The sequence below is a fragment of the Esox lucius genome, chromosome 9, assembly GCF_011004845.1.
Source record: "Esox lucius isolate fEsoLuc1 chromosome 9, fEsoLuc1.pri, whole genome shotgun sequence".
NCBI classification, from domain to species: Eukaryota; Metazoa; Chordata; class Actinopteri; order Esociformes; family Esocidae; genus Esox; species Esox lucius.
The window spans coordinates 114,114-129,992 of record NC_047577.1 but is presented as its reverse complement, the minus strand read 5'-3'; the positions used below and the strand labels follow the sequence as shown (position 1 = coordinate 129,992).

General features: G+C 40.3%; 1 long non-coding RNA gene across 1 annotated transcript; it reads right to left on the bottom strand.

Moving 5' to 3' along the window:
• Positions 1 to 4,203: 4,203 nt before the first annotated feature.
• Positions 4,204 to 8,998, bottom strand: si:dkeyp-75b4.8. Its single transcript, XR_003782167.2, has 5 exons — positions 8,277 to 8,998; positions 7,695 to 7,857; positions 6,291 to 6,374; positions 5,421 to 5,622; positions 4,204 to 4,701 (listed from the first exon to the last, which is right to left on the bottom strand). It is a non-coding gene; the product is annotated as a lipopolysaccharide-induced tumor necrosis factor-alpha factor homolog (long non-coding RNA).
• Between the last annotated feature and the right edge of the window lie 6,881 nt (positions 8,999 to 15,879).

Sequence of the window (15,879 nt, the reverse complement as noted above, 5' to 3'; positions counted from 1 at the left end):
ACTAGGCTTAACACTATAGGACTGGGTTTAACACTAGGGTAATTCTGGACACTATGTCAGTGTAGTCCAAGATGAGCTTAACACTATAGGACTGGGTTTAACACTACAGGACTAGGCTTAACACTATAGGACTGGGCTTAACACTAGGGTAATTCTGGACACTACGTCAGTGTAGTCCAAGATGAGTTTAACACTACAGGACTGGGTTTAATACTACAGGACTAGGCTTAACACTATATGACTGGGTTTAACACTACAGGACTGGGTTTAATACTACAGGACTAGGCTTAACACTATAGGACTGGGTTTAACACTAGGGTAATTCTGGACACTATGTCAGTGTAGTCCAAGATGAGCTTAACACTATAGGACTGGCTTTAACACTACAGGACTGGGCTTAACACTACAGGACTGGGCTTAACACTAGGGTAATTCTGGACACTATGTCAGTGTAGTCCAAGATGAGTTTAACACTATGGCCATTGTAATCCAGGACTGGGCTTAACATTATAGGATTGGGTTTAACACTACGGCCAGTGTAATCCAGGACTGGGTTTAACACTATGGCTGGTGTAATCCAGGACTGGGTTTATCACTATGGCCAGTGTAGTCCAGGACTGGGCTTAACATTATAGGACTGAGCTTAACACTACGGCCAGTGTAGTCCAGGACTGGTTTTAACACTATGCCGGTGTAGTCCAGGACTGGGTTAAACAATATGCCAGTGTAGTCCAGGACTTGGCTTAACACTATGCCGGTGTAGTCCAGGACTGGGCTTAACACTATGCCGGTGTAGTCCAGGACTTGGCTTAACAATATGCTGGTGTAGTCCAGGACTGGGTTTAACAATATGCCGATGTAGTCCAGGACTGGGCTTAACACCATGCCGGTGTAGTCCAGGACTTGGCTTCACACTATGCCGGTGCAGTCCAGAACTGGGCTTAACACTGTGCTGGTGTAGTCCAGGACTGGGTTTAACAATATGCCGATGTAGTCCAAGACTTGGCTTCACACTATGCCGGTGTAGTCCAGCACTGGGCTTAACAATATGGCCGGTTTAATACATTACTATTCAGGCCCTATATATCTATCAGATTATGAGAAGAATCATATTAATAAAAGGTGTAAACACGGCTAATGAAAGGAGATGGAGGGAGAGGTAAGGCAAGTTTATTTGTATAGCACATTTCATACACAGGACCATTCAATGACCTTTACATTAGAAAAAACAATAAGAACAATAAAAATAATAGAAATACATATAGCATAGAAGACAAAGCATAGAAATAAAAACATCCCATTAAAGATGTCAGAGAGATGGCGTGTGTTGCTGCAGCCAGACTTTCTGTGACATGTAAGATCTTATGTGTTCAACTCTTTTCCACACTCCTCTCTAACACACATGCAGGAACACCTCCATTTGTTTTTCTGTCTTTGTGGGCACTGAACTTGAAAACTAGGAAAATGTATGTTCCTATTACCTAACCCTAACCCATGTATGTTCCTTATTTCCTAACCCTAATCCATGTATGTTCCTATTTCCTAACCCTAACCCATGTATGTTCCTATTTCCTAACCCTAACCCATGTATGTTCCTATTTCCTAACCCTAACACATGTATGTTCCTATTTCCTAACCCTAACCCATGTATGTTCCTATTTCCTAACCCTAACCCATGTATGTTCCCTATTTCCTAACCCTAACCCATGTATGTTCCTTATTTCCTAACCCTAACCCATGTATGTTCCTATTTCCTAACCCTAACCCATGTATGTTCCCTATTTCCTAACCCTAACCCATGTATGTTCCCTATTTCCTAACCCTAACCCATGTATGTTCCCTATTTCCTAACCCTAACCCATGTATGTTCCCTATTTCCTAACCCTAACCCATGTATGTTCCTATTTCCTAACCCTAACCCATGTATGTTCCCTATTTCCTAACCCTAACCCATGTATGTTCCCTATTTCCTAACCCTAACCCATGTATGTTCCTTATTTCCTAACCCTAACCCATGTATGTTCCTTATTTCCTAACCCTAACCCATGTATGTTCCTATTTCCTAACCCTAACCCATGTATGTTCCCTATTTCCTAACCCTAACCCATGTATGTTCCCTATTTCCTAACCCTAACCCATGTATGTTCCCTATTTCCTAACCCTAACCCATGTATGTTCCCTATTTCCTAACCCTAACCCATGTATGTTCCCTATTTCCTAACCCTAACCCATGTATGTTCCCTATTTCCTAACCCTAACCCATGTATGTTCCCTATTTCCTAACCCTAACCCCTGAATGTTCCTTATTTCCTCGCCCTAAACCTAATACTTACACTACACTTACCCTAACCTCAATATAAAAAATGTATTTCAGTTTTTCTTGTATTATTTGTGATGTCAAACATATACACCCGGATTTACACACAAACAAACACATTTCAAAGGGGATTTTACATTGTAGTCATTAAGCAAACTCTAATCCAGAGCGGTTTACAGTAACTGCATAGATTTAGATAGGTGAAACAACCACACTGCTCAGTCGTGCTAATGTTCACTCGCCACTGAGCCGGGATCAGTTTTAGTTACAAACAGATACACTTTACTGAAAAGTTCACTGTTAACAAAGTTAATACAAGTTTATTAAGATATTTCACAACTTAGCCTAACCCAGATTTTAACAATAAATTTGTCATATACAAGTAAAACAACAGAAAATATAGTATCAATCATTATTACATTTATTCAGTAAAAGAAAGATTATTGAGAAATACTTGTAAAACAGTGATGTCATTAATATGAGACAGTGAATTGTAATGCAGTGATGTCATCACTCAGAGACACCAACCTAATTTTAAAAGAACTGGGAGCTGACACCCGTGTTAGGTGCTTTCAGGAAGACTGGGAATTGAAAAAAAGGCTTGGACTATGAAAAATACTTTTGACTGGCATCCAACTCAGACCCAACACAGCATCTTAGAACTTGTATTTAAAATACAAAATAGGGTTTTGTAATTTGTATTTGATATGGTTGATGAAAATGGCTTCATATTTTTGATAAAATTTAAATATTTATTATACATAATTATATTTATGATTAACAATCAAAATATTGTTTAATTAGAAACTAGTTGCTATGAATATAGGTGCCTCAGTTGTCTTCTTATGAATTACTTGTTAAACTGTTAGTTACTTTAACCTTCATCTGGGTGATCACAGGGATATGTGAACATTTAATGTTAATCTGTTAGCTGGATTTATCACATGACTTGTTAGGCAGAGAAAAGCTGTTGATATCAAACATTGTCTACTTAATCAACTGAGTCAGTGTACTGGTGAAGGGATGAATCAAATAGACCGATAGATGGAATCAACTGAGTCAGTGTACTGGTGAAGGAATGAATCAAATAGACCGATAGATGGAATCAACTGAGTCAGTGTACTGGTGAAGGGATGAATCAAATAGACCGATAGATGGAATCAACTGAGTCAGTGTACTGGTGAAGGAATGAATCAAATAGACCGATAGATGGAATCAACTGAGTCAGTGTACTGGTGAAGGGATGAATCAAATAGACAGATAGATGGAATCAACTGAGTCAGTGTACTGGTGAAGGGATGAATCAAATAGACCGATAGATGGAATCAACTGAGTCAGTGTACTGGTGAAGGGATGAATCAAATAGACCGATAGATGGAATCAACTGAGTCAGTGTACTGGTGAAGGGATGAATCAAATAGACCGATAGATGGAATCAACTGAGTCAGTGTACTGGTGAAGGGATGAATCAAATAGACCGATAGATGGAATCAACTGAGTCAGTGTACTGGTGAAGGGATGAATCAAATAGACCGATAGATGGAATCAACTGAGTCAGTGTACTGGTGAAGGGATGAATCAAATAGACTGATAGATGGAATCAACTGAGTCAGTGTACTGGTGAAGGGATGAATCAAATAGACCGATAGATGGAATCAACTGAGTCAGTGTACTGGTGAAGGGATGAATCAAATAGACTGATAGATGGAATCAACTGAGTCAGTGTACTGGTGAAGGAATGAATCAAATAGACCGATAGATGGAATCAACTGAGTCAGTGTACTGGTGAAGGGATGAATCAAATAGACAGATAGATGGAATCAACTGAGTCAGTGTACTGGTGAAGGGATGAATCAAATAGACCGATAGATGGAATCAACTGAGTCAGTGTACTGGTGAAGGGATGAATCAAATAGACCGATAGATGGAATCAACTGAGTCAGTGTACTGGTGAAGGGATGGATCAAATAGACCGATAGATGGAAGGTTTGCAATGTGATTTCATGCTCCCTTGTAAAAGTAATTTTTGTATTTTTAAAATACAAAAATACTGTATTTTAATTTGATACATGGTGTGGCTGCTGTATTTTATAGCTTATTTAATACACTTATTTTGTATCTTATGTAAAATACATTCTGGAAAGCAGTATAACGTGATTGGTAGAAACCTTGTCTCTGACATCCTGTTATTATGATGTCATATCCGGTAGTAATTATGTAGTGTCCTGTAGTGCTGATGTCACATCCTGTAGTGAAGACTTCATGTCCTGCAGTGATGTCACCTAATGTGTATATAGAGGTGTGCGTGGCAGAGGGGGCAGGTATGGTGAGCATCCTGGAACCCTCGTAGTAGGAAAGGAATCAGACAGCAACCACAGATCAGCCTGTACACACACAGGTTGGAAATCACTGCTAACGTTCATAAAGCTTCATAGCTGGAATATTCATTATATAGGGGGTGTGTTTATCACCTGGACAGTAAAACTATGAACATTTGACCATATGACATTATTCAGATTTCCCCCACTTAGGGTTATTTACCAGGGAAACTTAGGAAACTTAGGAAAAATAGTATCGTGAATGGAAATGTGTTAAATAATCCCCATGTGTATGTATGGATGTGTATGTATGGATGTGTATGTATGGATGTGTATGTATGGATGTGTATGTATGGGTGTGTATGTATGGATGTGTATGTATGGGTGTGTATGTATGGATGTGTATGTATGTGTGTGTATTTATGGACGTGTATGTATGTGAGTGTATGTATGGGTGTGTATGTATGGGTGTGTATGTATGTGTGTGTATGTATAGGTGTGTTTGTATGGGTGTGTATGCATGTGTGTGTTTGTATGGGGGTGTATGTATGGGTGTGTATGTATGGGCGTGTTTGTATGGATGTGTATGTATATGTGTGTACGTATGGGTGTGTTTGTATGGATGTGTATGTATATGTGTGTACGTAAGGGTGTGTTTGTATGGATGTGTATGGATGTGTATGTATGTGTGTGTATGTGAGTGTGTTTGTGTATGTACACAAGTGTGTGTGCATGTGTGTGTTTGCTGGTGTCTGTGTGTGTGTGTGTGTGTGTGTTTGAGTTACCCGAGCAGTGTGAATAATAAACACATGGACCACGCCGCCATTCCAGGTTTGTAGGTGACAATTGTTGTGATGTTCTGACGACAGTTCGAACACCTTGTCATACAGGGGGCGTCGCCCAAAGGACCCACAGACACTGGGTCAATATATACCACCGTTGATGGGATCCTCTGATTGGTCTGCTGGAAGCTAGCCCCGTTGACAACTGAAATCAGAGATCTGTTTAGAATCATGTATTTAGAGTTCCAATCATAGGCTCATGTTTAGAGCTCTGACCAGTGCCCTGTATTCAGAGTTTTGATATCAGAGTCATGTGTTTAGAGCTCTGACCAGTGACCTGTATTCAGAGTTTTGATATCAGAGTCATGTGTTTAGAGCTCTGACCAGTGAGCTGTATTCAGAGTATTGATATCAGAGTCATGTGTTTAGAGCTCTGACCAGTGACCTGTATTTAGAGTTTTGATATCAGAGTCATGTGTTTAGAGCTGTGACCAGTGACCTGTATTTAGAGTTTTTTAACATCAGTAATGTATTTAGAGCTCTGACCAGTGCCCAGTATTTAGAGTTTTGATATCAAGAATAATGCATTTATAGCTCTTCCAGATATACATTTTCACCCTCCACTGAGAGCTTAGAAAACTGAAATATTTCTTTTTCAAATATTTCTTTTTTATACTGTAAATCAGGCATTGGATCACAGGTTCATTATACTCTGGCTGTTAGATTAGTGCATTATATTTACATGACACATTAACGTTTCCATGTTAGCTATTTTAGCTCCCTTATACTCAGAACAATATTAAAAATGCAACTTTTTTGGAAATTCCAAACACAGTATGGCTGAGGTACTGATTGGTGTTGATTGATTGTTACTTTGTGTTGATTGGTGTAAGTGGATGCCAGTCAGTTGCTGGGTGGGCGGAGTCAGGACAGGAAAGGGATCTGGCTGTGAGGTGACTACAGAACAGAAACAATAGATCAGAGAGAGGAATACTCACACAATTGTATCTTTCCAAATAATTTGGGTTAAGTGGAAACTTTATTGTTCAAAATAATAAAAAACCCTGGTATTGACAACCTAGATCAGTGGTATTCAAATCATACGAGGGACGAAGCCTGCTGGTTCTCGGTTCAACCTCATCATTAATTGCACCCACCTGGTGTCCCCTGTTTCCTGATTAGAGGGTTGGTATTAAAAAATGTATTGCATCTAGCTTCAAGATCCAGATTTGAATACCACTGACAAGAAGTAAAGCTTCTTGGAATACTTGCAACTAAGCAGTTTACTGTGGAGGACCAACTTGATAATGAGAGGTTTGTACAATCTACAATTCTCTGTTGTAAGCAAACCACAATATATTGAATTATTAGCAAGGTCAAACTCTTCTTGTGATGAGAAATAATCAGAACCAGCGATTGTTTTGCAATCTCAAAAAGACAAGCTAGCAAGTGAACTCCCAAAAATTTGTAAAATGAGTATCTAGGATTAGTTAAGAAAACCACTGGTTCTGGTCATATAGGCCCTCTAGCTACGCTGGTTTTGGTCCATATAGGATTTACCAACAACACTGGTTCTGGTCATATAGGCCCTCTAGCTACGCTGGTTTTGGTCCATATAGGATTTACCAACAACACTGGTTCTGGTCATATAGGCCCTCTAGCTACGCTGGTTTTGGTCCATATAGGATTTACCAACAACACTGGTTCTGGTCATATAGGCCCTCTAGCTACGCTGGTTTTGGTCCATATAGGATTTACCAACAACACTGGTTCTGGTCATATAGGCCCTCTAGCTACGTGGGTGGGGTTATGGGTGGATACCTGGTTCTCTATAGGTGGGTGGGGTTATGGGTGGATACCTGGTTCTCTATAGGTGGGTGGGGTTATGGGTGGATGCCTGGTTCTCTATAGGTGGGTGGGGTTATGGGTGGATACCTGGTTCTCTGTAGGTGGGTGGGGTTATGGGTGGATGCCTGGTTCTCTATAGGTGGGTGGGGTTATGGGTGGATACCTGCTTCTCTGTAGGTGGGTGGGGTTATGGGTGGATACCTGGTTCTCTATAGGTGGGTGGGGTTATGGGTGGATACCTGCTTCTCTATAGGTGGGTGGGGTTATGGGTGGATACCTGGTTCTCTATAGGTGGGTGGGGTTATGGGTGGATACCTGGTTCTCTATAGGTGGGTGGGGTTATGGGTGGATACCTGCTTCTCTATAGGTGGGTGGGGTTATGGGTGGATACCTGCTTCTCTATAGGTGGGTGGGGTTATGGGTGGATACCTGCTTCTCTATAGGTGGGTGGAGGTGTGCTGTAGTTGGGATGAAGGGAGCAGTTGGCTGGTGAGGCGGTGACTGGGATGGGAGGATAAAAGGTGGCTTCTGTGTATGGAGGAGGCTGATCGGCGTACGATGGGTTGTCCATCAGGAGGTCAACAGGATGTGGCTTGACTCAAACAGGAAAGAGCTGAATCAGGCAGGAAGTATATGTCCCAGACAGCAAGTTCATTCAGTCAGTAAATAGTTGGGTCATGCTACAATCAACAGAATTGTCAGTAGATGTACATTAAAAAGATAAATAAGCAGTAGTAGGTAACCACGAGAACATTGTTTGTGTGTGTGTGTGTGTGTGTTGGGGGGTTCGGAGTTAGTGTTTAGGGTTTGTTTTAGGTTTATGAATTACGTTTAGCACTAGACATTGAAGTTAGGTTGTTATTGATGTTAGGATGAGAATGAGATGAGAGTTATATTTTTTCTGCTCTCCACAAGGAAAGAAATAGAAATGTGTGTTAGGGTTAATGTGTGTTAGGATTAATGTGTGTGTGTGTGAGAGAATGTGTTTCATTGCAGTAAGTGAGGTCTTACTTGTATCAGAATTTCTTCTCTGTCCTAAGCCTTTTCTCAGTGCAGTTAACTCTGTCTTCAGTTCTGTCTCAGTGCTGTTAACTCTGTCTTCAGTTCTGTCTCAGTGCTGTTAACTCTGTCTTCAGTTCTGTCTCAGTGCAGTTAACTCTGTCTTCAGTTCTGTCTCAGTGCTGTTAACTCTGTCATCAGTTCTGTCTCAGTGCTGTTAACTCTGTCTTCAGTTCTGTCTCAGTGCTGTTAACTCTGTCTTCAGTTCTGTCTCAGTGCTGCTAACTCTGTCTTCAGTTCTGTCTCAGTGCAGTTAGCTCTGTCTTCAGTTCTGTCTCAGTGCTGTTAACTCTGTCTTCAGTTCTGTCTCAGTGCTGTTAACTCTGTCTTCAGTTCTGTCTCAGTGCTGTTAGCTCTGTCTTCAGTTCTGTCTCAGTGCTGCTAACTCTGTCTTCAGTTCTGTCTCAGTGCTGTTAACTCTGTCTTCAGTTCTGTCTCAGTGCTGTTAGCTCTGTCTTCAGTTCTGTCTCAGTGCTGTTAGCTCTGTCTTCAGTTCCGTCTCAGTGCTGTTAACTCTGTCTTCAGTTCTGTCTCAGTGCTGTTAACTCTGTCTTCAGTTCTGTCTCAGTGCAGTTAACTCTGTCTTCAGTTCTGTCTCAGTGCTGCTAACTCTGTCTTCAGTTCTGTTTCAGTGCTGTTAGCTCTGTCTTCAGTTCTGTCTCAGTGGTGTTAGATCCTTTCTCATACCTGTGACTGTGAGTATGTGGAGATTGAAGTCCTCCTAGTTGGAGGATAGGTTGACTGAAACATACTTCTTGTGATGACATCACGGACTGAACCAACCAGTTACTGAAGAATGAGGAACATCCACCGAACAAGTACACACAACAAACACACAACAAACACACATACTCGCATAGACACTCTAATGACTAAATCCTTGCAAACATGTGACTCACACAGATGTAGTGTGAGGTAGATGTTTGTGAGGTAGATGTTTGTGAGGTAGATGTTTGTGAGGTAGATGTTTGTGAGGTAGATGTTTGTGAGGTAGATGTTTGTGAGGTAGATGTAGTGTGAGGTAGATGGTAATCCCTTAGGGATTATAGTAACTAGAAAAATAAAAGATCTAGTAACATAAACATTTGGATTTCTCAAAATGAGAAACAGAGTACCTTTTGATAACTTTTACATGCTAAAAGGTTAAAGGGAGTTTATTAATGAAAGTCAGTCTCTCCAGTATAAGATGATTTAATGAAAAAAGGTCAGGTCACCTTCAACTGTATGAGATACTTTATTGACAATGATGAGCAAACATAAGACTCCAAAGCAAGTGGACAACAACATTGTCTGAGAGACAAATGTAGTATGGTTCCATATGAGTCTGTGTTCATACCTAGTTTTGTGTTATGCAATAATTTGTAACAAATAAATGTGTACGTATCAAAACTCTTCAAATGTAGAACATCAATAAATGGACAGATTATAAACTTTAACATGATATTCAAAAACTTTGACGTGATATTCAGAAACTTAAACGTGATATTCAGAATGAATTTTCTCCCACATAGTGGTTGATAGATGCATTACAGCAACAGCACATTTCTTTGACTTTCGGTCAACCATTTTAAAGGGATAGTTCATCCTAAATTAATATTTGGGTGAAATAACCCTTACTTTGAGTTGTTCTTGAAGGCCCCTTTATAATTTTTTCATTATTCAACATTATTCAGGATGAGACCAAATCTGTCAACTTTGTCCCATCCTGAAAAAAAGCATTACTAGCATTGTCCAAATTCATTCATTGAAACTGTGCATCCCAAGCTACAATAACTGCAGTGCATGTGGAAACTTGCTCCAAGGCACTTCCAACTAGGTCTAGTGGTGTTGTTTGCCTCAAAGAACCTATAAATGTTGTGTTCCTTGAAATGTTGTCATTGTCACTATATAAGTGACATTTTCTTTCTCTGTTTACTGGTCAGTTGTGTTCTCAATGGTACCAATCCATGTCTTTGCAAGTTTTGACATCACTGTCAAATAACAGAGGTTGTGTGTGGTGGCTACCCCACTAACTAGCCACACTAACTAGCCCCACTAACTAGCCTCACTAACTAGCCCCACTAACTAGCCTCACTAACTAGCCTCACTAACTAGCCTCACTAACTAGCCCCATTACAGTATTTCTGAATTGCTAAAACAAATGTTTTGAATGTTTCTCTCGCTTTCTCAAAACCTTAAACACAAATCACCAAACTTAAGCTACTTGCTATATCAAACAATTGCCTCAGAACTATGTTATCTTTACCCAAAACCAAACACTGTTTTCAGATAACACACATCCAGCTAATGCATAAACACTACAGAGCAGTCATTACACACTACAGAGATAAATGCAAAACACTGCACTCAGGGCAGAGCAGAGGGAAAATTATATTTATCATGAAGCACAGTCCTGCACACATATAAATGTATTCAAAAACTAAATATGCAGCAGATCGATAGCAAGCAATGTAGTTGTTCTGCATGATATTTTAAGGATTTGTGGTTGATGGATTTGCTAATTTAGTTGTTTTATGTTCTTGTGTATTCTGTGTTGTATGTATGGTTGAAGCACAGTTATAGGCAAGCAGCTTGGTGAGAAGGCAACAACTGTTGGCGCAATTATTAGAAAATGGAAGAAGTTCAAGATGAACTGTCTGGGGCTCCATGCAAGATTTGACCTGGTGGGGCATCAATGATCATGAGGAAGGTGAGGGATCAGCCCAGAACTACACGGCAGGACCTGGTCAATGACCTGAAGAGAGCTGGGACCACAGTCTCAAAGAAAACCATTAGTAACTGTGACGACTGCGCCCTCTGCTGCTTCACCTCCCCCTGCAGCGGAAAGGCTCCGGCGTTCGACGTCACCGGCCTTCTGACACCATCGTCCATCTCATCATGCTTGTCACCTGTGTCTTGTTTAGCGCACCTGTTCCTCATCCTCATCATTTCCCCCCAGTATATATGTTCCCTCTGCTCCCCCTGTCTTTGTGTGTAATTGTCTCTGTATGTACGTTGAGCAGTGTACGCTTCGACTATATTCTAAGTTCCCGTTATTACCATTAAAAAACCTGTATTCTTTCACGCCATTCTCCTGCTCCTCCTTTATCCGCCCCCGAAGACGTTACAGTAACACTCTAAGCCGTCATGGATTAAAATTCTACAGCGCACACAAGGTCCCCCTGCTCAAGCCAGCGCATGTCCAGGCCCGTCTGAAGTTTGCCAATTACCATCTGGATGATCCAGAGGAGGAATGGGAGAAGGTCATGTGCTATGATGAGACAAAAATAGAGCTTTTTGGTCTAAACTCCACTCGCCGTGTTTGAAGGAGGAAGAAGAAGGATAAGTACAACCCCAAGAACACCATCCCAACTGTGAAGCATGGAGGTGGAAACATCATTCTTTGGGGATGCTTTTCTGCAAAGCTGACAGGACGACTGCACCGTATTGAAGGGAGGATGGATGGGGCCATGTATTGCAAGATCTTGGCCAACAACTTCCTTCCCTCAGTAAGAGCATTGAAGATGGGTCGTGGCTGGGTCTTCCAGCATGACAATGACACAAAACACACAGCCAGAGCAACTAAGGAGTGGCTCCGTAAGAAGCATCTCAAGGTCTTGGAGTGGCCTAGCCAGTCTCCAGACCTGAACCCAATAGAAAATCTTTGGAGGGAGCTGAAAGTCTGTATTGCCCAGCGACAGCTCCGAAACCTGAAGGATCTGGAGAAGGTCTGTATGGAGGAGTGGGCTAAAATCCCTGTTGCAGTGTGTGCAAACCAGTGTGTGCAAACTACAGGAAAGGTATGATCTTTGTAATTGCAAACAAAGGTTTCTGTACCAAATATTAAGTTCTGCTTTTCTGATGTATCAAATACGTATGTCATGCAATAAAATGCTAATGAATTACTTAAAAATCATACAATGTGATTTTCTGGATTTTTGTTTTAGATTCCATAAAAAATACAGATCTCTACATGCTTTGTAAGTGGGAAAACCTGCAAAATAGGCAGTGTATCAAACACTTGTTCTCCCCACTGTAGGTTGTAGGTCTCCCTGTATGAATTTAAAGATCAAATACCTGAACATGAATGCTGTGAAATGACTTCCTGTCACAACACCCCTCATGTTCTCCTAATTTTTATGAATTACTTGCCATCCCATAAAAAGCATATTTAATCTTTAGAATATTTAAAATGGTAAGGGAACAAAACAAATGCATCAAGTAGTTTAGTGAGACCAAATATCACCTTTCAAACTGCATGGCATACAGTATTCTGATCACTGCACAGCATACAGTTTTCTTTCTCAGATATTCAGCATCACTGATGCAATACATGAAATGTTTGCTGGCAAAATATTGCCAAGCAACAGAGAGGGCATTACTCCGGCAAGCGGCATTGGAGACGTCTGGCCCTAGAAGCAGGCAAACATACTGAAGTCCCTGAGAATGTTTATTAGAGAACATCATCGGGGTAAACTAGAAGATGGTCATGGTCTCTAAACACCCTCCCCCTGCAGAGTGAGCCTCTCACAAACCATGCACCATGTTGATTGGGTCTAAGAAACGTGTCTGCCTTTTTGTGGGCGGAAGGGCGGTGCTTATGTTGGGTAACATTGAGTTAACTATGAAGATAACCTGCACGGAGCAGTTTAGAAATGCAGCGTACGATGCCATGACAGCATACCTCATGTAAAACGTATTCACCTTTCATATTATGGGTGCATTGGGAAGGTACACCTGACATCACTAAGTTACTCCTGAATTTACCTCGATAAGGGGGTTAGGCCTACCTCGTTTCCTAGTACACCCCTCTGGTCATTAAAAACTTACCTGGTGTTCTGATTAGCTGGTGTCCTCACAATTGCTTCTGCATCCATCTCCAAAAACTCTGAAACGTTAAAACTAGGAATACCAGTATCCAAAAGTTGAATCAAATGTCATTAACGCATTAGTGCATGTTTAATTAGTGTATTTTCAGTACAAATAATATGTGTGCTTTGAATTCATGGTGACTTGGTGTGTGTATATGGTGAACACAGCATTCAAGATCGTCCAGATAGAGGAGCAGAGACAGCCATATGTAGACATTTAGATATATAGTATTAGCATGTAGTCAACAGTCCCATTTTACATCACGCTGTTCATATAAATCACTTATTATACTTGTTTCTGTAGATGAAAAAGAGATTGAGTTAACTGGAAAATCTTGGTAATTTTCAGTATCCCTGTTCCCTGTTAAACCCTAGTCTAAATATCTAAATAAATGTGATACTTTCTAAAATGTTGTTTGTAGACTTTTTGTTCATTATGGGGTGTTGTTTGTAGACTGCTTGTTCATTATGGGGTATTGTTTGTAGACTGTTTATTATGAGGTATTGTGTGTAGACTGCTTGTTCATTATGAGGTATTGTGTGTAGACTGCTTGTTCATTATGGGGTATTGTTTGTAGACTGTTTCTTCATTATGGAGTATTGTGTGTAGACTGCTTGTTCATTATGGGGTATTGTGTGTAGACTGCTTGTTCATTATGAGGTATTGTGTGTAGACTGCTTGTTCATTATGGGGTATTGTGTGTAGACTGCTTGTTCATTATGAGGTATTGTTTGTAGACTGATTGTTCATTATGAGGTATTGTTTGTAGACTGTTTATTATGAGGTATTGTGTGTAGACTGCTTGTTCATTATGGGGTATTGTTTGTAGACTGTTTCTTCATTATGGAGTATTGTGTGTAGACTGCTTGTTCATTATGGGGTATTGTGTGTAGACTGCTTGTTCATTATGGGGTATTGTTTGTAGACTGTTTCTTCATTATGGAGTATTGTGTGTAGACTGCTTGTTCATTATGAGGTATTGTGTGTAGACTACTTGTTCATTATGGGGTATTGTGTGTAGACTGCTTGTTCATTATGAGGTATTGTTTGTAGACTGATTGTTCATTATGAGGTATTGTTTGTAGACTGTTTATTATGAGGTATTGTGTGTAGACTGCTTGTTCATTATGGGGTATTGTTTGTAGACTGTTTCTTCATTATGGAGTATTGTGTGTAGACTGCTTGTTCATTATGGGGTATTGTTTGTAGACTGTTTCTTCATTATGGAGTATTGTGTGTAGACTGCTTGTTCATTATGGGGTATTGTGTGTAGACTGCTTGTTCATTATGAGGTATTGTGTGTAGACTGCTTGTTCATTATGGGGTATTGTGTGTAGACTGCTAGGTCATTATGGGGTATTGTGTGTAGACTGCTTGTTCATTATGGGGTATTGTGTGTAGACTGCTTGTTCATTATGGGGTATTGTGTGTAGACTGCTTGTTCATTATGAGGTATTGTTTCTAGACTGCTTGTTCATTATGGGGTATTGTGTGTAGACTGTTTGTTCATTATGGAGTATTGTGTGTAGACTGCTTGTTCATTATGGGGTATTGTGTGTAGACTGCTTGTTCATTATGAGGTATTGTGTGTAGACTGCTTGTTCATTATGGGGTATTGTGTGTAGACTGCTAGGTCATTATGGGGTATTGTGTGTAGACTGCTAGGTCATTATGGGGTATTGTGTGTAGACTGCTAGGTCATTATGGGGTATTGTGTGTAGACTGCTTGTTCATTATGGGGTATTGTGTGTAGACTGCTTGTTCATTATGAGGTATTGTTTCTAGACTGCTTGTTCATTATGGGGTATTGTGTGTAGACTGTTTGTTCATTATGGAGTATTGTGTGTAGACTGCTTGTTCATTATGGGGTATTGTGTGTAGACTGCTTGTTCATTATGAGGTATTGTGTGTAGACTGCTTGTTCATTATGGGGTATTGTGTGTAGACTGCTAGGTCATTATGGGGTATTGTGTGTAGACTGCTTGTTCATTATGGGGTATTGTGTGTAGACTGCTTGTTCATTATGGGGTATTGTGTGTAGACTGCTTGTTCATTATGAGGTATTGTTTCTAGACTGCTTGTTCATTATGGGGTATTGTGTGTAGACTGTTTGTTCATTATGGAGTATTGTGTGTAGACTGCTTGTTCATTATGGGGTATTGTGTGTAGACTGCTTGTTCATTATGAGGTATTGTGTGTAGACTGCTTGTTCATTATGGGGTATTGTGTGTAGACTGCTAGGTCATTATGGGGTATTGTGTGTAGACTGCTAGGTCATTATGGGGTATTGTGTGTAGACTGCTAGGTCATTATGGGGTATTGTGTGTAGACTGCTTGTTCATTATGAGGTATTGTTTCTAGACTGCTTGTTCATTATGGGGTATTGTGTGTAGACTGCTAGGTCATTATGGGGTATTGTGTGTAGACTGCTTGTTCATTATGGGGTATTGTGTGTAGACTGCTTGTTCATTATGAGGTATTGTGTCTAGACTGCTTGTTCATTATGGGGTATTGTGTGTAGACTGCTAGGTCATTATGGGGTATTGTGTGTAGACTGCTTGGAAAAAACAACTCATCCATTTTAGAATAATGCTATAAATCTTAAAAATATGTGGAAAAAATTAAAGGGTCTGAATACTTTCTAAATGCACTTATCTCCTTCCCTAATCTCCTGTATTCTCCATAAAGACTGTCCCCTCTAGTA